Source organism: Odocoileus virginianus, chromosome X (genome assembly GCF_023699985.2).
Source record: "Odocoileus virginianus isolate 20LAN1187 ecotype Illinois chromosome X, Ovbor_1.2, whole genome shotgun sequence".
In the NCBI taxonomy this organism is placed as follows: Eukaryota; Metazoa; Chordata; class Mammalia; order Artiodactyla; family Cervidae; genus Odocoileus; species Odocoileus virginianus.
This window is the reverse complement of record NC_069708.1, coordinates 27,963,501-27,987,442: the sequence shown is the minus strand read 5'-3', so window position 1 is coordinate 27,987,442 and position 23,942 is coordinate 27,963,501. Positions and strand designations below refer to the sequence as shown.

General features: G+C 37.5%; 1 long non-coding RNA gene across 2 annotated transcripts in view; it reads left to right on the top strand.

Moving 5' to 3' along the window:
* LOC110130754 (uncharacterized) overlaps positions 1-23,942 on the top strand; it is a 91,664-nt gene that overhangs the window by 49,591 nt on the left and 18,131 nt on the right. For both annotated transcript variants that reach the window (XR_011485768.1, XR_011485767.1), the window contains exon 2: positions 9,379-9,514. This is a non-coding gene — a long non-coding RNA (uncharacterized lncRNA). The remainder of the gene's footprint in view (positions 1-9,378; positions 9,515-23,942) is intronic.

Genomic DNA, 23,942 nt, shown 5'->3' with positions numbered 1-23,942 from the left:
TCCTACTGACAGAGGAGCCTGGCGGGTTGCAAAGAGTTGGACATGACTGACCAACTGAACACACACACACACACAAGTATATGGTATTTTGTTATAGCAGCCTGGACGAACAGACTAAGACAAGGTGTAATTGACAATAAAAGTAGTATATATATTTAAGGTATTCTCTAGCAGTCCAGTGGTTAGGACTCCATGCTTCTAATGCAGGAGACCAAGTTTGATCCCTGGTCAGGGAACTAAGAGCCCACAAGACAGGCAGCACTGCCAAAAAGAAAAAAAAGCATATATTTAAGGTGTACAACTTTATGATTTGATACAGGTATACACTAGGGAATATTTACCATGACCAGAGAGGATATGGGTTAAAGGGAAAAATATTGGTCAAGGTATACAAAGTTTCAGTTACACAAGATGGTTATTATTTCTTAAGCTTCTCTTAATCTAGAGCAGTCTGGATTTTACTTTTTCAAGCCACCGACATGTCACAAAAAGTGGGTCAGTTGTCCTATAGAAAATCTCACATTTTGGATTTGTCTGTTACCTTTCTTATGCTGTCATTTACTTTATTCCTCTATACACTCCATAGTTTTCTATAATGGAAGTTAGCTTTAGAGGCTTGATTCAGGTTCAACTATGTTTTTTGTCAAGAATATTTCACAAGGGTCAGTGTGTGATGCACTTTGAGTCACATCTGGAGCCTCATGTCTATTCCACTTTTAATGAGCAGGTGACAGTCTGATTTCTTCTTTATGATGTTTCCCATCAACCTTTCATCTATTGATTTAATTCATTGATGATTATTAGCAGAATTAATTATTTTACTAGGAATTTCAAGGTGGTGATTTTCTAATTTTATCTTCTACATTAATTAGTTGGAATTCTTCTGAAAATAAGCTTTCTCTCATCAATTACAGCTATTGAGTTACTTGTACAGAGAGGACAGGAGAGATACTTAATTCTTTATCTTGGACTTGATTGCCAGTTTTTAGAATAAAGGCTTTGTGCCCTCGTTACTTACTTTCAATGATATCCAGTGAGTTGTATGTGTCTGTTCTCACTTTATCATTATGAACCTGTGTTTTTAAAAATATATTCAGTGAGTTTCAATTGATTGCATTCATTATCCTTTTTAACAATCAAATTGTCCCATATCTTGCCAAAATGTTACCTCCTGTATCCCTTCAACACTAGTCATTAGGTTTTCATAGCTTGCTTGATTTTTGGCATAGGGATTACCTTGTATATTTCCTGCCTGAGACTTGCCATTTCTCTAAGGAGCCTTAGTTTATTTATATTTTCTTTTTTAACAATATGTTTATTGAGGTGCAACTTACCTACCATAAAATTCACCTATTTGAAGTATACAATTCAATGATTTTTAGTAAATTACTTGTACAACTATGACCACTATCTGACTCTAGAATATTTCCATCAGACCACAAGATCTTTTGTACCCTTTGTCAGTCTCCTTACTCGCCCCTATCCCTAGGCAACCACTGATCTACTTTCTGTCTCTATGAATTTGTCCACTCTGAACATTTTATTGAAGCCGAAGATGGAGAAGCTCTGTACAGTCAGCAAAAAACAAGACCAGGAGCTGGCTGTGGCTCAGATCATGAACTCCTTATTGCAAAATTCAGACTTAAATTGAAGAAAGTAGGGAAAACCACTAGACCATTCAGGTATGACCTAAATCAAATCCCTTATGATTATACAGTGGAAGTGATGAATAGATTCAAGGGATTAGATCTGATAGACAGAGTGCCTGAAGAACTATGGACAGAGGTTTGTGACATTGTACAGGAGGCAATGATCAAGACCATCTCCAAGAAAAAGAAATGGAAAAGACAAAATGGTTGCCTGAGGAGGCCTTACAAATAGCTGAGAAAAAAGGAGTGACAGGCAAAGGAGAAAAGGAAAGATATACCCATTTGAATGCAGAGTTCCAAAGAATAGCAAAGGAGAGATAAGAAAGACTTCTTCAATGATCAGTGCAAAGAAATAGAGGAAAACAATAGAATGGGAACGACTAGAGATCTTTTCAAGAAAATTAGAGATACCAAGGGAACATTTCATGCAAAGATGGGCACAATAAAGGACAGAAATGGTACGGACCTAACAGAAGCATTAGATATTAAGAAAAGGTGGCAAGAATATACAGAAGAACTATACAAAAAACATCTTAATGATCCAAATAACCACAATGGTGTGATCACTCACCTAGAGCCAGACATCCTGAAATGTGAGGTAAAGTGGGCCTTAGGAAGCATCACTATGAACAAAGCTAGTGGAGGTGATGGAATTCCATTTGAGCTGTTTCAAATCCTAAAAGATGCTACTGTTAAAATGCTGAACTCAATATGCCAGCAAATTTAGAAAACTCAGCATTGGCCACAGGACTGGAAAAGGTCAGTTTTCATTCCAATCCCAAAGAAAGGCAATGCCAAAGAATGTTCAAACTATCACACAGTTGTACTCATCTCACACACTACCAAAGTAATGCTCAAAATTCTCTAAGCGAAGCTTCAACAGTACATGAACTGAAACTTCCAAATGTTCGAGCTGGATTTAGAAAAGGCAGAGGAACCAGAGATTAAAATGCCAACATCCGTTAGATCATTGAAAAAGCAAAAGAGTTCCAGAAAAAAACATCTACTTCTGCTTTATTGACTATGCCAAAGCCTTCAACTGTGTGGATCACAACAAACTGTGGAAAATTCTTAAAGAAATGGGAATACCAGACCACCTTACCTGCTTCCTGAGAAACCTGTATGCAGATCAAGAAGCAACAGTTAGAACCAGACATGGAACAATGGACTGGTTTCAAATTGGGAAAGGAGTACGTCAAGGCTGAATGTTGTCACCCTGCTTATTTAACTTATGCAGAGTTCAGTTCAGTTCAGTCACTCAGTCGTGTCCGACTCTTTGCGACCCCATGAATCGCAGCATGCCAGGCCTCCCTGTCCATCACCAACTCCCGGAGTTTACCCAAACTCATGCCCATAGAGTCGGTGATGCCATCCAGCCATCTCATCCTCTGTCATCCCCTTCTCCTCCTGCCCCCAATCCCTCCCAGCATCAGGATCTTTTTCAATAAGTCAACTCTTCGCACGAGGTGGCCAAAGTATTGGAGTTTCAGCTTCAGCATCAGTCCTTCCAATGAACACCCAGGACTGATCTCCTTTAGGATGGACTGGTTGGATCTCCTTGCAGTCCAAGGGACTCTCAAGAGTCTTCTCCAACACCACTGTTCAAAAGCATCAATTTTTCGGCGCTCAGCTTTCTTTATAGTCCAACTCTCACATCCATACATGACCACTGGAGAAACCATAGCCTTGACTAGATGGACCTTTGTTGGCAAAGTAATGTCTCTGCTTTTCAATATGCTGTCTAGGTTGGTCATAACTTTCCTTCCAAGGAGTAAGTGTCTTTTAATTTCATGGCTGCAGTCACCATCTGCAGTGATTTTGGACCCCCAAAAAATAAAGTCTGACACTGTTTCCACTGTTTCTCCATCTATTTGCCATGAAGTGATGGGACCAGATGCCATGATCTTAGTTTTCTGAATGTTGAGCTTTAAGCCAACTTTTTCACTCTCCTCTCTCACTTTCATCAAGAGGCTCTTTAGTTCTTCTTCACTTTCTGCCATAAGGGTGGTGTCATCTTCATATCTGAGGTTATTGATATTTCTCCCGGCAATCTTGATTCCAGCTTGTGCTTCTTGCAGCCCACTGTTTCTCATGATGTACTCTGCATATAAGTTAAATAAGCAGAGTGACAACATACAGCCTTGACGTACTCCTTTTCCTATTTGGAACCAGTCTGTTGTTCCATGTCCAGTTCTAACTGTTGCTTCCTGACCTGCATATAGGTTTCTCAAGAGGCAGGTCAGGTGGTCTGGTATGCCCATCTCTTTCAGAATTTGTGAAATGCCAGGCTGGATGAAGCACAAGCTGTAATCATGATTGTTGGGAGAAATATCAATAACCTCAGATATACAGATGACACCACACTTACACAGAAAGCAAAGAGGAACTAAAGAGCTTCTTGATGAAGGTGAAAGAGGAGACTAAAAAAGCTGGCTTAAAACTCAACATTCAAAAAACTAAAATCGTGGTATCCGGTCCCATCACTTCATAGCAAATAGATGGGGAAACAGTGGAAACAGTGGCAGACTTTATTTTCTTGGGCTCCAAAATCACTGCAGATGGTGACTGCATGAAATTGAAGCAATATATAGCAAAAAAAAAAAAAAAAAAGCAAGACCATTAAACTTAAAGATGCTTGCTCCGTGGAAGAAAAGCTATGACAAACCTAGACAGCATATTAAAAAGCAGACATTACTATGCCAACAAAGGTTCATCTAGTCTAAGCTATGGTTTTTCCAGTAGTCATGTATGGGTGTGAGAGTTGGAGTATAAAGAAAGCTGAGCGCCAAAGAATTGATGCTTTTGAACTGTGGTGTTGGAGAAGACTCTTGAGAGTCCCTTGGACTGCCAGGAGACCAAACCAATCCATCCTAAAGGAAATCAGTCCTGAATATTCATTGGAAGGACTGATGCTGAAGCTGAAACTCCAATACTTTGGCCACCTGGTGTGAAGAACTGACTCACTGGAAAAGATCCTGATCCTGGAAAGATTGAAGGCAGGAAGAGAAGGGGACGACAGAAGATGCGATGGTTGGATGGCATCTTTGACTCAATGGACATGAGTTTGAGCAAGCTCCGGGAACTGGTGATGGACAGGGAAGCCTGGCGTGCTGCAGGCCATGGGGTTGCAAAGAGTCGGACACGACTGAATGACTGAACTGAACTGAATTGAGCATTTTATATAAATGGAATCATTCAATATGTCTCCTTTTGGTCTGACTTTTCTACTTAGCATAGTGTTTTCAAGGTTCATCCATGTTATGTGACAAAACTTCCTTTATTCCTTTTTATGTCCGAATAGTATTCCATTGTATGAATATACCATATTTTGTTTATCCATTTTTCAATTGATGGATATTTTGGGTTGTTTGAGACATATGGTAGGTTACTCTAAGTTTAACCTTAAACTGGCAACACTTTTTTTTTGCCACTTTGCTTTTTTTAATTCAAGGATAATTTCTTTACACAATTTTGTGGTTTTTTGTCAAACATCAACAAGAATCAGCCATAGATACACCCATGTCCCCTCCCTCCCTCCCATCACCTTCCCCATCCCACCCATCTAGATTGTCACAGAGCCCCTATTTGAGTTCCCTGAGTCATACAGCAAGTCCCTATTGGCTATCTATTTTACATACGGCATTGTAAGTTTCCATGTTACTCTCTCCATACATCTCACCCTCTTCCTCCTCCCCTTCCTCCATGTCCATAAGTCTGTTCTTTAGGTCTGTTTCACCATTGCTGCCCTGAAAATAAGTTCATCAGTACCATCTTTCTAGATTCCATATTTATGTGTCAGAATACAATATTTATATTTCTCTTTCTGACTTACTTCAATCTCTATAATAGGCTCTAGTTTTGTTCACCTCATTAGAACTACTTAATGTGTTCCTTTTTATGTCTTTTATTCCATTGTATATATGTACCACAGCTTCTTTATCCATTCATCTATCAATGGACATCTAGGTTGCTTCCATGTTCTAGCTATTGTAAATAGTGGTACACTGTTTTCCAAAGCAGTGACACAATTTTACATTCCCAGCAACAGTGTATGAGAGTTCCAGCTTTTTCCACATCCTTGCCAAAGCTTGTTTATTGTCCATCTTTTTGACCATAGCCATCCTATTGATTTTCCACTATATTTATCCTGCCAATCCCTACTCACAAATCAACCCAACGATTTCTTTTTTCTATTCCTGTTTACAAATTACAAAGTACTATTAAGGAAAATCCTATACTCCTGACCACTAGTTTCTCCTCCACCCAATTGATCTTCTATTGCTATCAGAGTGATCTTTTACTTTTTGCAGGGGAGGGGGCTGCACTGAGTCTTCTTTGCACCACACAGACTCTCTGGTTGCAATGTAGCCACTCTGGAAAACAGTTGCCAGTTCCTCAAAAGGTTAATTTCAGGTTCTGATTCCTACCCATTCTGTCTCTGAGGTTGCTGTGGTAGCTTGCCTGAATCAATTCTGTGAATTCTGTCTCTTCAATGTGTAACCTATTAATGTTTCTACTCTTTTTATTTGTAAGCTTGGCTTCCTTAGTGTCATACGGGTCAGGATAGCTTAGCATTCAGCCAATTGTTTTATTAGAGATAGTCTCTAAATACCTTGGGCCAGTATTGTCTTCTACTCTTTGTCGATGGAATTGTGCGTAGGTTTGGAAATATAGTTGAAGTTCAGGAGAGTTTAAAAATCTTTGATTTTTACTTTCTGCTAGGCCTCCTTGTGTCTCCTCTGTACCTTTGTAAGGCTTCATATTCAGGCAGGGAAATGTAGTTAAGTAGGATCCTCTCTAGTACCTTGAGCTTGAGTGCAACCTTGTACATACGCATAGCATTGTAGACCCATGGGGTTATGAGTGAGCTTATTAAGCCCTACCAGGGTTGTCTTTCTTTCTGCATCTCTCTGCTAAACTTTCAGCAGGCCTGCTGTTCTGTTACTTGCCCCAACCAATGCTGTAATCTCAGGTAACTGTGATGATCATTTTCTCTGATCTAAGGAGTTTGCTGTTATCTTCAACACCCCTGGGCATAGAAATTTTTTTGTGTGTGCTCATTCCCATACAAGTAATTCCCCTCCAGCAGCCAAGTTGTTGGTTTTTATGGCTTGACTTGCTCTAACCTTATAATATCGGCTCCAGTAGAGCTTGGGTGGGAGGTGGGAATGTGAACAAGCCTCAGGCTAAAACACCATAGATTCCCACTGTTCTTAGCCAACATTTAATAGATTTTCTTAAATACTTTTAAATTTATTTTTAAATTTTTGTCTATTTCCAGAATCTTGAAATGGTTGTTTTTGACAAATCTGTACAGTTATATCATTGTTTTCACGGGGAGAAAATTAGCTGAGCCCCTCATTCTGCCATTCATGAAGTCTTGCTTAATCTATGTTTTAAAAGATCATTCTGGCTTCCCTGGCGGTCCAGTGGTTAAGAATCTACCTTCAAAAAAAAAAAAAAAAAAAGAATCTACCTTCCAATACGGAGGACATGAGTTTGATCCCTGATCAGGGAACTAAGATCCCACATACTGAGGGCAACTAAGCCCACGCACCACAACGAGAGAGTCTGTGTGGTGCAAAGAAGACTCAGTGCAGCCCCCTCCCCTGCAAAAAGTAAAAGATCACTCTGATAGCAATAGAAGATCAATTGGGTGGAGGAGAAACTAGTGGTCAGGAGTATAGGATTTTCCTTAATAGTACTTTGTAATTTGTAAACAGGAATAGAAAAAAGAAATCGTTGGGTTGATTTGTGAGTAGGGATTGGCAGGATAAATATAGTGGAAAATCAAGGGGATAGGAGAATTGAGAGTGCTGGTTACTGTCACTGAAGTCCCACTGTCCATGGAATCTTTCCTAGGTAGAGAAGGAACTGAAGTCCAAAGGGACATTGAGGACTTTGAGAAGAGTTAAGAGGGTTGATGAATCAAAGGCCTTTGAAAAGTTGAAAGGTAAATTAAAAGACTGTAAATTGTAGACAGGCAGAAAAACAGGTAGTTCTGAGTGCAGACTCTGGTTTTGGAGGTAGAGCCATTCCAGGTGTCACTCAGAAATGGATGACTGAGCTGAAGAAATTAAAATAGGATATGTCATGGAGCTGTGAAATTTGGATGTTAGATCATCAAGGGGAATAGTGAAGGCTTTCAGAATGAAAAGCGGAAAGAAAACAGTTGGTACCAAAGTCCTCAGTGAATGTCAGGGGGAGATCTGAAAGTTGACATTTAACTTTAACAGGATGAAAAAAAAAACTTTAACAGGATGATAAAATTAAGCAGTATAAACTCTGAAGAAAGAAGGGCTGTTGAGTAAAATAATACTTTGGGGATCCAGTGAATAAGACATGAGATGATGCTAACTTGGTCTTGATTTATGGGAAGGGATGAATAAAGGAAAATGAATAGTTTCCAATTAAGAACTTTGCAAGGGAAACAAAATTGGGACACCCAGAGTTAAGGAGAGGAGATAGAGACTCCTTGAATGGATGAGCAAAACCAAAAGCAAGAAGGTTTTAGGAAATGGTGGATAGTTCTTTTTTTTTTTTCGCTTAAGCATAGGTGTGATTCAGAATATGCGTGTGTGCGTGCTCAGTCGCTTCAGTTGTGTCCAGCTCTTTGCGACCCTATGGACTGTAGTCCATCAGCCTCCTCTGTTCCATGGGATTCTCCAGGCAAGAAAACTGGAGTGGGCTGCCATGCCCTCCTCCAGGGGACCTTCCCAACCCAGGGATTGAACCATGTCTACTGTGTTTCCTGCATTGCAGGTGGATTCTTTACCACTGAGCCACCAGAGAAGCCAGTAATTTGGAGTATATTAGAAGATAATATTGTTTGAATTCAAACAATTCAAACTAGTTTGAATCTAGACTATAAATAGAGTTATTGCTAAAAATATTATAGTTAGATGATATACTAAGGAAACTTTTTGAAATTATTGTGTTTAGATCTTAGGGAAATTTTGGAACTGATATTGGTAGCTGGGAAGCAATTTGACAACTTTAGAATACTTTGTGACAAATGGGATATTGGTGTATGTTTGATAAGTTATTAATGCCACCACTGGAATTGAAGGTGACTATAAATCATAATTCTGATAGGAGTATATCCAGGAGACTAATGAGTTTTGGCCTTTTGTAATTAGAAAATTGGAGCTTTAAAAATGTATTGACTTTTTGGAATAATCTTCTATTTTCCAGAACCATCTGTAATTCACTATATATAGAAGACTGTGTAGAATCTGCTTTAGTATGGGAGTTTTGATCTCAGTTGTCCTGACTGATTCTATTTGATATGATTGTGTCTATGTATAAGAAACATAGGCATGTAGGAGAAGAGAAAATGTAAAGCAAAAATGAGACTGAATTGTAGATGTAGAGCTCCAGCTATGAAAACTTTAAGAAGATTAACTGCTGTGATGGTAATCTGGCACATTTTCAATTCTAGCTATCATTTGTTATGAACTGAAAGAACATTGAAATAATTGGATACTGAGGTGCATAATTGCTGGCAATGGGATGGAGGAGGGGAGTTGGTTAGCTAGCAAGAAGACTTACAGCTATTTTTATGTTAATACTTTATATTTGGCATTGGTTGATAACAGCAGGAAAATTATTTATGATTATGCTGAGGACTTGTTATATTGATTCTACATTGTAATAATATGAAAGAGTTTAATGGTTACTCTTATAAGATGTAATATTTCTTCCTTTCTTTTTTTTTATGTCATTCCAGCAGCCATCAGAAAAGAGGCCACAAGAAAGCAATTGCCTGTACAGTCCTCTTCATCGTTTGTAACCTAAGATATTGAGCTCTTGGGCTGTCAGAATTCCAGTTCATGAGGCAATCTATGTTATTCTGGTCTAGCCAGGTGAGTAGTCCCTATGGACTAATTTCTTGTTCTCGGAAAAGAACAAGAAAGAAAAAAACCAAAGTAGAAGAGTATGAAAAAATCTAGATATGAATCTTAGGCCCTAGAGGAGAAGTTAAGGCTTGGGCCATAAGCAGCAAAACAGGTGGAGATGACCCTGGGGGTTATAGACAAGTTCACTAGAGTGGAATTCATGAAAAAAATACTGGGAGAATTACGTCTGTTTTGAGACCTGGCTTGACTTCAAGCATGAAGAAACTTAGGTTGAACTGCAATAAAAATACCTATGAAGGCAAGGTTAAATAGGAAAGAAGTATGCTTTGAAGTTAAAATGGATAGAAGCTTAATTTTAATGAAGTACCTTTTTCTTTCTTTTTTTAGAAAACTAGCAATATTTTATTTTTTGTTTTTTAATTTTTATTTTATATTGAAAAAAAATTTTTATTTTATATTGGACTATATAGTTGGCTTACAATGTCATGTTAGTTTCAGGTATACAGTAAGGTGATTCAGTTATGAAGTATCTTTTTCTAAAGAAATATTAACTCTATAGAGATGATAATAACATTTTAAAGATTTCTTTAATATTTAGGAGAATGAATCCCAGCTCTTTAACTTACTAGTTGTGTGATCGTGGGAAAATTAGTTACCTTCTCAAACTTCAGTTTCTTTACCTATCAAATAGATTAGGTATACTTATATGGTTATTGTACAAATTAAATTTAAAAATATATAAAGTATATAACATGATGCCTAGCACACTATTATCAGGCTTTGGAAGGAAGAGTAAATGAGATGGGAGTGCAGTAATGTGATGAATGATTCTTCACAGGTAGGCATGCAGTTAGTTATTTCTTGTCAGGACAGTTTGCAGCAAGAAATTTCAAGGTCAGAACATCTTGGAGATCAGGGCTACAATGGGTGCTAATCAGGACAGTTTGAAGGAGGGTAGCTTCCTTTGTTTCTTAAGTTTGTAGCAAATTAAGTCTTCTACACTTCCCTTCCAGAACAGTGCATTTAACATTACCTTTTAGCTAGATTTATCTTTAGTGTTTTTAATATTTTTGTTTGTTTGACATGGATCTTGAATTCTGGGTAAAATGGCAAAACCATCAACAGACCAAGTAGACAGACCACGCTAGTTAAAAACAGAAGATGGTAAGTGATAAGAGTATAAAAGGTACAGATTTCTCCATAGTTAGTGTAGATCACCTTTTGGATTTACTTCATTAGGTCACTTGTCTGGGTAGAGTGAAACAGAATGCCTGGAGTTGAAGTGCCACAGGGAGTCTAAAACAGAGGTCCTAACGAGGTTCTCTGATCAGCCTATTTAAGTTAAGGAGGAGGAAGTAGGCTTCTCAGTCTAAATAGCAAAGGAGGACATGGACTGTACTTTTTATGTACCTAATTTTGCTAGGCCTAAAAAACAGCCATGGGAGAGAAAGTATAAAGGTATAGTAATTTTTGTTTTATTGTTATTTTACATCCTATTTGAAGAGGCTCTGATTTAAACAATTTTAATAGACTTTATTTTTAGAGCAGTTTTATGTTCACATCAACCACTTATAGTTATCAACCACTTATAGTTCACATATAACACTTATAGTTATATCATAGAATAGTTTCACCACCTTGAAAATCTTCTGTGTTCTTATTTATCCCTCTCTCCTCCCTAACTCCTGGTAACCACTGGCCTTTTTACTGTTTTTGTAATTTTGATCTGATTTTATTTTTTTAATTTTTTTAATTTATTTTTTATTTATTGGTTTGGCTGCATTGGGTCTTAAGTGCAGCATGTGCATGAGAGCTCAGTAGCTCCAAGGTATGTGGGATCTTACTTCCCCGCCCAGGGATCAAACTTGCAACCCCTGAATTGTAAGGCAGATTCTTAACCACTGGACCACCAGGGAAGTCCCATGATCTGATTTTTAAAAATAGCTTTACTGAGGTATAGTTCACACACCACACAACTCACCCATTTAAAGTGTACAATCCAATGTATAATTTAGTATATTGACCTTTTTAGAGGACCAGCTTTTAGTTTCATTGATTTTTTTTCTATTGATTTCTATTTTCAGGTTCATTGATTTCTGCTCTAATTCTTATTATTGTCTTTTATTCTACTTACTTAGAATTTAATTTGCTCTTCTTTTTCTAGCTTCCTAAGGTGGAAACTGAGATTACTGATTTGAGATCTTTCTTCTTTCATGCATTCAATGCTATGACTTCTCTCTAAGCACTGTTTTTGTGGTATCCCACGTATTTTGATAAGTTATATTTTCATTTTCATCTAGTCAAAATATTTTAAAATTTCTCTTGAGATTTCTCCATGACATGTGTTATTTAGAAGTGTGTTGTTTAATCTCCATATATTTTGGAATTTTTCTAGTCATCTTTCTGTTATGATTTCTGGTTTAATTCCACTGTGGCCTGACAGTGAAAATTGTTTGATTTCTATTCTTTTAAATTCTGTTCTTCAAATTGTTAACGTGTGCTTTATGGCCTAGACTGTGATCTATCCTGGTACATGTTCCATGTGAGCTTGAGAAAAAATGTGTGTCCTACTATTATTGACTGAAGTAGTCTATAGATGTCAATTATATTCAGTTGATTGATGGTGTTGTTAAGTTCAGCTAGATCCTCATTGTCTGCTAGAACTGTTCATTTCTGACAATTCTGTTTTATGGAGGCATGTTGAAGTATCTGAACAAGATATTGGATTTATCTATTTCTCTTTGCAATGCTATTAGTTTTTGCCTCACATAAGTTAATGCTCTGTTGTTAGGTTGTATATACATTAAGGACTTATGTCTTCCTGGAGAATTAGCCCTTCTATCATTATGTAATGCTCTTCTTTATCCCTGATAACTTTTCTTGCTTAAATTTCACTCTGTGTGAAATATAGCTACTCCTCTTTTTTGTTAGTATTAGCATGGTATATTTTATCTCATCCATTTACTTTTTAATAAAAAAAATTTTTATTTATTTGGCTGCATCAAGTCTTAGTTGCAGCACATGGCATGCAGGCTTAGTTGCTTTGCAGCTTGTGGGATCTCAGCTCCCCAACCCATGCCCCTAGCATTACAAGGCAGATTCATAACCACTGGACCACCAGGGAATTCCCCATCCATTTACTTTTAATCTATATGTGTCTTTATATTTAAAATGGGCTTCTTATAGACAACATATACCTGGGTCTTATTTTTTTAATTCATTTTTATAATCTCTATCTTTTCAATGGTACATTTTGACCATTAACATTCAAAATGATAATATTTATCATATTCATTAGTGTTTTCTATTTGCTGCCCTTGTTCTTTGTTCCTGTTTTTATCTTTTTTTTGTATCTTCTGTGATTTTATTTTTTTTTCCATTTATTTTTATTAGTTGGAGGCTAATTACTTTACATCATTGCAGTGGATTTTGTCATACATTGAAATGAATTAGCCATGGATTTACATGTATTCCCCATCCCGGTCCCCCCTCCCACCTCCCTCTCCACCCGATCCCTCTGGGTCTTCCCAGTGCACCAGGCCCAAGCACTTGTCTCATGCACCCAACCTGGGCTGGTGATGTTTCACCCTAGATAATCTTCTGTGATTTTAACTGAACATTTTATATAGTTCCATTTTGTTTCCTTTCTTAGAACAGCAACTATACTTTTTTTCCCTTTTTAGTGGTTGCCCTAGAGTTTTCAATATACATTTGTAGCTAATCCAAGTCCACTTTTCAAATAACACTACAGTTGACCTTTGAACAACATGCACTGCTGCTGCTAAGTCACTTCAGTTGTGTCCGACTCTGTGCGACCCTGTAGACGGCAGCCCATCAGGCTCCCCTATCCCTGGGATTCTCCAGGCAAGAACACTGGAGTGGGTTGCCATTTCCTTCTCCAATGCATGAAAGTGAATAGTGAAAGTGAAGTCGCTCAGTCATGTCCGACTCTTAGCGACCCCATGGACTGCAGCCTACTAGGCTCCTCTGTCCATGGGATTTTCCAGGCAAGAGTACTGAAGTGGAGGGCCACTGCCTTCTCCATGCACAGGTCCACTTATATGCAGATTTTTTTTCCAATAAATATATAGTTAGCCCTCTGTATTCACAGGTTTTACATCTGTGGGTTCAACCAACTGCATGTTGAAATTTCCATTTGTGGTTGATTGAATCCACAGTTGTGAAACCTACAGATATGGAGGGGCAACTGTACTATGCCATTTTATATAAGGGACTTGAGCATCCATGGACTAAGGACTCCTAGAAACAATCCCCTGTGGATACCTAGGGACAACTGTATACTGTTTCACAGGTAGCACAAGTGCCTTATAATGACAAAATAATCATAATTTCCTCTTGTTCTTTCTTATCATTGCTGTCACTCATTTCACTTCATTATAAACACACATACACACATATACATAATTGAATGCACTGTTGCTATTTGAGCAAACTGACATCTATTAAAATAGATCAATTTAGAATAAGAAAACTTTCATCTTTTTTAAATTTCTTCTCCTGGTATTCCCATTTTGCATATATTACACTTTTATTTTTGTTGACCCACAGTTCTTAGATATTCTTTTCCTTTTTTAGAAAAGTCCTTTACATTTTGCTTTTTATTTCTGGAGGATTCTATTGATATTCTCAAGCTCAGTGAGTCTTTCCTCAGCCATGTCCAGTCTACTAATGAGCCTGTCGTAGGCATTCTCCATTTCTGTTACAGTGTTTTTGTCTGTAGAAAATTTTTTTGATTCTTAGAATTTTCATCTCTCTGCTCAAATTACTCATCTGTTCTTGCATGTTATCTGCGTTTTCCATTAGAGCCCCTAGCATATTTATCATAGTTGCTTTAAATTCATGGCCTGATTCTAGCATCTGGTATGTCTGGATCTGGTTCTGATGTTTGCTCTGTCACTTAAAACTGTATTTTGCCTTTTGGCATGCCTTGTTGTTTTTCACTGGAAACCAGACATGGTGTATGAGGTAAAAGGAACTTTGGTAAATAGGACTGTTGTAATGTACTGGTAAAGTATGGTGGGAGGAGAAGTGTTTTATAAATCCTCTGATTAAGCCTTAATCTTTCAGTGACCCTGTGTCCCTGGGCTGTGAAATTTATGTGTCTCTCGGGTTTTTATTCTCCCCACTTAGGTGGTACAGAGTGTTTAGAGGAGGGCGAGAGTTGACTATTTCCCTTCCTCTAGGTTGAGCAGGCTCTAATAAGACCCCAATAGATTAGGCTCTTGTAAAACAGTTTCTCTTACGGGCAGAACAGAGTGGCCTAGCGTATTTAAAAAGATTACTTTCTCCTCCTCCTACTGGAATCCTGAGAGTGCGGTATCTCCGTGACTGGGTCTTCCTGGATTTTTTTTTTTAAATCTCTCAGGCTTGTCCACTCTGATACTCTAGCATTTCATCAATAGTTCAGAATTTTCTACCCCAATACTGGTTCCCATGGAAGTTTCTGCTCGTGGGTTTCTGTTCTGGCAAGTTGTAATTCTCTGAATCTGCCTGCTTGCTCCCCAACTTGGGAGGCAGTGTTTGCCTTGTTACCTCACTGACAGATCTAGAAGAGTTGTTAATTTTTTAGTTTGTTCAGCTTTTTACTTGTTAGGATGGAGTGATGACTTCTTCTTATGTGCCAGACTAGAAATTAGAAGTCTCCTTTGTCAATTTTTAATAGGATTATTCATTTTAGTATTAAGTTGCAAGAATTTACGTATTTATGTATGTTTAGTCCCTTAACATATATATGATTTGAAAATATTTTTTTTCCATTCTGTGTGTTGTCTTTTCACTTTTTTTTTCACCTTGTGAGTCATAGGATTTTTTTTTCATTTATTTTTTTTAGTTGGAGGCTAATTACTTTACAATAGATGAAAAGGCAGAGAATACCCAACAGGTAAAGGAACGTGTCTTTTCACTTTCTTTCTTTTTCTTTTTTCATTACTCCCTGGAAGTCTAGTGCCTTCTTTCCTCGTTGTCCTGGAGAAGCTCAAAATTTTCCATTATTTTTCCCCTCAGATATTTAAGCCACTGTCTATACCAATACCTTTTTATAAGCTGCCATCTCTCAAACAAGATCTGATGGCAGGCACTGGGGGATTTTTGTCTTTCATGTGTTTGTCAACTTCTTATTTTAAGTTCTGTCATAGAACAGTTATTAAGAAGGTCCTTGGCTATGGAGCCTACATTCTGGACACATTCATGTGGCCACTGATTTAGAATGGAGAAGGTCTAATACCTTTCATTTTTTGATGTTTTACAGCAGAGAGAATAAAACACAAATTATTGTCTAAGTAAATCATTGTCTGAATTCTCCCCAAATAAATTTTTGTGCTTTAAAATATTTTTTCTGCTGAATTGCATCTTTATAAGTATCCTGTGCATCTCAGGTACCTATGCATCTGCTTTCTCTAAGCAGTTATATGTTTTATACTATATCTGAACATTTTAAATTTGGGTATGTGAGATTACCTTCAAAAATAAAGTTAGATAGGTTGATTGCATTTGAAGAGATCTTCATAATCCTGAATGTCTTGTACTTTAAACCTGTAAGAAAATTAATTTTAGATGCAGTTAATAGCTATGACCTTTTTATTCTCCTTGTCCAAGTTCTTCAGCCCCTGCTTATATTTGGAGATCTCGTTTCTTATTCTCCTGGGGTCTGACATGGACTGTCTTGCCATGGGTCCTTTTATTGATGGAGTCTTTTCACTTTTTTGATATATCCTTTGAAATACCAAAGTTTAAAATTTTGGTTAGTCAAGTATATCTATTTTTTCTTTAATTACTCATATCTTTGGTGTCATACATAAGAATCCATTGCCCAATTCAACATAATGAATATTTACATTTATGTTACATTTAGGCCTTTGATCCATTTGAGTTAATTTTGTATATGATGTGAGATAAGGGTCCAACTTCATCTTTTGAATATGGCTATCCAGTGTACCCAGCACCATTTGTTGAAAACACAACTTTCCCCATTGAATGTCCTTGGCACCCTTTTCAAAAATCAATTGACCACAGATACATGGGTTTATTTCTGTACTCTTAATTCTATTCCATTGATCTGTATGTCTATCCTGGACTTCTCCAATGGCTCATTGGTAAAAGAATCTGCCTACAATGCAGGGGACACAGGAAACATGGGTTCGATCCCAGGGTCGGGAAGATCTCCTAAAGGAGGAAATGGCAACCCACTCCAGTATTCTTGCCAGGAAAATCCCATGGACAGAGGAGTCTGATGGGCTACAGTCCTTAAGGTCACAAGAAGTTGGACATGACTGAGTAACTGAAGACACATACACATGTGTCTCTTCTAATTCCAGAACCACACTGTCTTGATTATTGTAGCTGTGTTTAATAAATTTTAAAATTTGGAAATGTGATCACTCTAGTCTTGTTTTTATTTTTCAAGATTGTTTGGCCATTCTGTGTCTCTTGAATTTCCTTATGAATTTTAGGTTCAGCTTATAAATGTCTGTAAAGGAGAAAGCTGGAAATTTGATGGAGATTACTTTGAATCCATACATCAATTTGGAGAGTATTGACATTTTAACAATATTAGACATTATGTTAGACATTAGACATTATGTCTAATACTGTTAAAATGTCATCCATGAAGTGGCATGTCTTTCTACTTATTTAGTTTTTTTTTAATGAGGTCTTTTCCATTTTAATTATTTATTTAGCTGTGCCATTCAGGATCTTAGTTCCCTGACCAGGGATTGAACCTGCCCTGTGCAGTGGAAGTGTGGAAACTTAAAACACTGGACTGACAGGGAAGTTCCTATATAGTTATTCAAGTTATTTTAACAATATTTTATAGTTTTCAGCATATACATTTTGTACTTCTTTTGATATGTTTATTCATAATTATTTTTAATGCTATTATAAATGACATTGCTTCTTTTTTATATTTATTATTTTTTTTTAATTGGAGGGTAATTGCTTTACAGTGTTTCATTAATTTCTGCTGTACAATACTGCATATCAGTCATCAGTTCAGTTCAGTCACTCAGTCATGTCCAACTCTTTGCAACCCCATGAACCGCAGCATGCCAGGCCTCCCTGTCCATCACCAACTGCCGGGGTCTATCCAAATCCATGTCCATTGAGTTGGTGATGCCATCCAACCATCTCATCCTCTGTCATCCCCTTCTCCTCCTGCCCCCAATGTTTCCCAGCATCAGGGTCTTTTCAAATGAGTCAGCTCTTTGCATCAGGTGGCCAAAGTATTAGAGTTTCAGCTTCAACATCAGTCCTTCCAATGAACACCCAGGACTGATTTCCTTTACGATGGACTGCTTGGATCTCCTTGAAGTCCAAGGGACTCTCAAGAGTATTCTCCAACACCACAGTTCAAAAGCATCAATTCTTTGGTGCTCAGCTTTCTTTATAGTCCAACTCTCACATCCACACATGACTACTGAAAAAACCATAGCCTTGACCTGATGGACCGCTGTTGACAAAGTAATGTCTCTGCTTTTTAATATGCTGTCTAGGTTGGTCATAACTTTCCTTCCAAGGAGTAAGCGTCTCTTAATTTCATGGCTGCAATCACCATCTGCAGTGATTTTGGAGCCCAGAAACATAAAGTCAGCCACTGCTTCCACTGTTTCCCTATCTATTTGCCATGAAGTGATGGGACCGGATGCCATGATCTTAGTTTTCTGAATTTTGAGCTTTAAGCCAACTTTTTCACTCTCCTCTTTCACTTTCATCAACTGTATGTATATCCCCTCTCTCTTGAGCTTCCCTCCCACCACCCCATCCCACCCTTCTAGGTTGTCACAGAGTGCCAGGCTGGCTTTCCTGTGTTATGCAGCAGCTTTCCACTAGCTATCTATTTTACACATGGTAGTGTATATGTCAGTGCTAACTTTCTCAATTCGTCCCACCCTCTCCTTCCCACACTGTGTCCATGAGTCTGTTCTCTATGTGTCTGCATCTCTATTCCTGCCTTGCAAATAAGTTCATCAGTACCATTTTTCTAGATTCCATATATATGAGTTAATATATGATATTAGTTTTTCTCTTTCTGACTTACTTTACTCTGTGTAACAAACTCAAGTTTCATCTATGTCAGTTCAACTGATTCATATTTGTTCTTTTTTATGGCTGACTAATATCCCACTGTATATATGTGCCACAACTTCTATATCCATTCCTCTGTCAATGGACATCTAGGCTGCTTCCATGTCCTGGCTATTTTAAATAATGCTGCAGTGAATATTGGTGTACATGTGTCTTTTTGAATTATGGTTTTCTCAGGGTATATGCCCAGTAGTGGGATTGCTGGGTCATATGGTAGTTTTATTCCTAATTTTTTAAGGAATCTCCATACTGTTCTCCATAGTGGCTGTATCAATTTACATTCCCATCAACAGTGCAAGAGGGTTCTCTTTTCTTCACATCCTCTCCAGCATTTATTGTTTGTAGACTTTTTGATGATGGCCATTCTGACCAGTGGGAGATGATATCTCATTGTAGTTTTGATTTACAGTTCTCTAATAATGAGCGATGTTGAACATCTTTTTTTCTGCAAGCGTATAGAAATATCATCAAGTTTTATATATTTATCTTGTATTTTGCAATTCTGCTGAATTCATTTATTCTAATTATTTTCTAGTGTTTTTCTTAGAATTTTCTATATATAAGACTAAGTCATCTACAAATAGAGTTAGTTTAACTTTTTTTCTAGTCTGGATGCTTTGTTTTCTTTTCCCTTTTTTCTTCCTTTCTTTTTTCTTCCTAATTGCCCTGGCTATATCCTCCAATACAGTGTTGAATACAAGTAGTGAGAGTAGACATACTGGTCTTGCTTCTGAACTTAGGGAAAAGCATCCAGTCTTTCACCATTAAATATTATTCATACATGCCCTTTACCAGGTTGAGGAGGTTACCTTTTTCCCTTTTTAAAAAAAAAATTTGCTTATCATGAATAGTTTTTGTGGTTTGTCAGTCTGTGTCTATTGAGATGATAATATATTTTTTGTCCTTTATTGATATGGTGTTTAACACTAATTGATTTTTGGATTTTAAACCAACCTTGCATTATTGGGATAAATCCTACTTGAGCATGGTTTATATTTCTTCTTACATATTGCTGGATTAATATTGCATATGACTGTGGGTGTTTGTGTGTGTGTGTGCATGTGTGTGTCTATAGTCATAAGAGAGTCCATAATTTTCTTTATAGTAACATTTCTGGTTTTGGTATCAGGGTAATACTGACCTCATAGAATGAGCTGGGAAGTGTTTGCCTCTCATTTTTGGGGGGCGAATTTAAGAAAAATTATTATTAACTCTTCCTTAAATATTTGGTAGACTTCACTAGTGAAATCATCTGTGTCTGGGCTTTTCCTTGTGGGAAGGGCTTTGATTACAATTTCAACCTTTTTACTTATTTAGATCTATTCAAATCCTCTGTTTCCATGTTCTAGCTATTGTAAATAGTGCTGCAATTAACATTGGGGTATATGCATCTTTTTCAATTTTGGTTTCCTCAGGAGATATGCCTAGGAGTGGAATTGTTGGGTCATATGGTGGTTTTATTCCTAGCTTTTTAAGGAATCTTAAATTTTAAGGAATCTTCCATAGTGGCTGTATCAATTTACATTCCCACCAGCAATGCAAGAGTGTTCCCTTTTCTCCACACCTTCTCCAGCATTTATTGGTTGTAGACTTTTTGATGATGGCCATTCTGACTGGTGTGAGGTAGTATCTCATGGTAGTTTTGATTTGCATTTCTCTAATAATGAGTGATGTTGAGCATCTTTTCATGGCTTGTTAGCCATCTGTATGTCTTCTTTGAAGAAATGTCTGTTTAGGTCTTTCCCCCACTTTTTGGTTGTTTGGTTGTTTGTTTTTCTGGTTTTAAGTTGTATGAGCTGCTTGTATAGTTTGGAAATTAATTCTTTGTCAGTTGTTTCCTTTGCTATTATTTTCTCCCATTCTGAGGGTTGTCTTTTCACCTTGTTTATAGTTTCCTTTGCTGAGCAAAACTTTTAAGTTTAATTAGGTCCCACTTGTTTATTTTCGTTTTTATTTCCATTACTCAGGGCAGTGGGTCATAGAAGATCTTCCTTTGATTTATGTCATCGAGTGTTCTTCCTATGTTTTCCTCTAAGAGTCTTATAGTTTCTGGTCTTACATTTAGGTCTTTAATCCATTTTGAGTTTATTTTTGTATATGGCATTAGGAAGTGTTCTAATTTCATTCTTTTGCACATAGCTGTCCAGTTTTCCCAGCACCACTTACTGAAGAGGCTGTCTTTCCTCCATTGTGTATTCTTGCCTCCTTTGTCAAAAATAAGGTACCCATAGGTGTGTGAGTTTATCTCTGGGTTCTCTATCTTGTTCTGTTGGTCTATATTTCTGTTTTTGTGCCAGTATCATACTGTCTTGATGACTATAGCTTTGTAGTATAGTTTGAAGTCAGGAAGGTTGATTTCTCCAGCTCCGTTCTTCTTTCTCAAGATTGGTTTGGCTATTCAGGGTCTAGAATGTGGAAGGAACCTAGTTGTCCATTGACAGATGGGTGGATAAAGAAGCTGTGGTACATATATATGATGGAATAGTACTCCACCATAAAAAGGAACGTATTTGAGTCAGTTCTAATGAGGTGGATGAACCTAGAACCTATTATACAGAGTGAAGTAAATCAGAAAAAGAAATATATAAATATCATATTCTGACACATATTATGGAATCTAAAAAGATGGCACTGATGAATTTATATTCAGGGCAGCAATGGAGAAACAGACATGAGTGGAGGGGAGGAGGGAGAAGGTGAGATGTGTGGAGAGAGTAACATGGAAATTTACAATACCATATGTAAAATAGATAGCCAATGGGAATTTGCTCTGTGACTCAGGGAACACAAACAGGGGCTCTGTGACAACCTAAAAGGGTGGGATGGGGAGGGAGATGGGAGGGAAGTTTGGCAGGGAGGTTTGGGAGAGAGGGGACATGGATGTACCTATGGCTGGTTCTTGTTGATGTATGACAGAAAACCACAAAATTCTGTAAAGCAATTATCCTTCAATTAAACAAATTTTTTTGAAGAATATTGACATCAAAAAATAAACTAAAATATTAGAATAAAAAATCTTCTATTTCTTCTTGAGTAATTTTAGTTACTTTGTGTCTTTCTAGGAATTTGTCAATTTCACCTAGGTTATCTAATTTGTTGCCATACAGTTTTTCATAGCATCCCCTAGTAATCATTTTTGTATTTTTAATGTGAGTAGTGAAGTCTCCACTTTCATTTCTTTTTTAAAAATGAATTTGACTGTACCAGGTCTTAGTTGCAGCTCTTGGGATCTTTGATCTTTGTTACAGCATGCAGGATCTTTTAGTTGCAGCATGTGTAATATTTAGTTGCGGCATGTGAACTCTTAGTTATAGTATGTGGGATCTAGTTCCCTAACCAGGGATTGAACCCAGGCACCTTGCACTGGGGACACAGAGTCTTAGCCCCTGGACCACCAGAGAAATCCTCTCATTTATGATTTTAGTAATTTGAGTCACTTTTTCCTCATCAATCTAACTAAAGCTTTAGTAGGTTTGTTCATCTTTTCAAAGATTTAACCTTTTAATTTCATTGACTTTCTATAATGTTTTTCTAGTCTCTATTTTATTTGTTTCCATTCTAATCTTTACTCTTTCCTTTCATTTCCTTTGGGTTTAGTTTACTCTTTTCCCCCCACTGTCTTCAAGTGGAAGGTTAGGTTGCTGATTTGCAATCTCTTTTTTTAATGTTGACATCTATGTCTATACTGTTCTTGTAAGTACTGCTCTAGCGGCATTCTATAAGTTTTTGTATGTTGTGTTTGAATTTTTATTCATCTCATAGTATTTTCTAAATTCCCTTATGGTTTCTTCTTTTAAACCATTGCTTTTCCAGGAGTGCATTGTTTAATTTCCACTTTTTTGTTAATTCTTCCAAATTTTTTTCTGTTACTTAATTTTTAATTTCACTCCATTGTGATTGGAGAATATAGTTTGTACAATTTCAGTCACTTTAAGTTTACTGAGGCCTAGCATATAGTCTATCCTACAGAATGTTCCTTTGTACTTCAGAGGAATGAATATTCTTCTGTTGTTGGACATGTTGTTCTATAGATGTCTATTAGGTCTAGTTTGTGTATAGTGTTATGTAGGTCTTCAGTTTCCCTGTTAATCTTCTGTCTTGTAGTTCTAGCCATTATTGAAAGTGGAATATTGAAGTCTCCAACTATTATTATTGAATTCTCTATTTTTTCCCTTCAGTTCTGTCAATGTGTGCTTCACATATTTTGGGGTTGTGTTGTCAGGTACATATATATTATAATTATTATATATTCCTTATGTGTTTGTCATTATAAAATGTCCCTTTTTATCTCTAGAAACACTTTATTCTTAAAGTCTATTTTATCTGATATTAGTATATCCAGTGCAGCTTTCTTATGGTTGCTATTTGAATGGTATATATTTTTCCATCCTTTTATTTTCAGCCTCTTTGTATCTTTGATATAAAGTGTTTCTCCTGTAGGGAGGATATCACGATGGCAGAGTAGGAAGATGCTGAGCTCACATCCGACACAAACACATCAAAAATAGATCTACCTGTGGAATAATGCTCACTGAAAACAAACTGGACACAGGCAGAAAGTTTCTTCTATAATCAAGCCTGTAAAGAAAGAGCCATACAGAGTCAGTTATGGAGGGAGGAAAAGCAATCAGGTCAGGACCTGTGCCTCCAGGAGGGAACACAGGAGAGGAGGAGGATATCACTCAGAGATCCTCCCTGGGGAGTGAAGGGTTTGAACCACATACTGGGTATCTCAACCCAGGGGTCAGATACCAGAAATAATGAGTCCCCGTAGCTGGTTTGAAAACCAGTGGTACTTCAGGAGGGCTGTAAGAAACCCAGACTCCACTCATAAACAGAATGCACATGCTTGCTTACTCCTGGGAATAAGGTGGAAGAATCAGACTGAAATTGCCTGGGGCTTTGGCCAGTTTCCCATGACCATCCCAGTCCTTTCCCCGACCCCTCTAGCTCTGGCACAGCTTCCCCACTAGTATGAAGGCTGCTGTTGCTGAGCAGAGTACACACTTGGTGGGAACAGAGCTGGCTTAGCATGAGCATTGCACCTGCATGTGGTGAGGTCAGCCATTACTGGTGCCTGTGGGGGTGGTAGATCAGAAGTGGTCTGGAGCTCTAATTGACATGCTAGCACTGTCTTCCTGTGCACTGGCCCATACTAAGCACTGGCTCTAGCTTGACTAGCTTCTCCAGCACAGCTCTGCACTAGGACAAAGGCTGCTATTACCAAGGAAAGTGCACACTTAGGGGGGACAGAGATGGCTCATACCCGGCACTGCATCTGAATCTGAATGGTGTGAGGGCAGCCTTACTGGTGCTCATAGGAGTAGCAGAT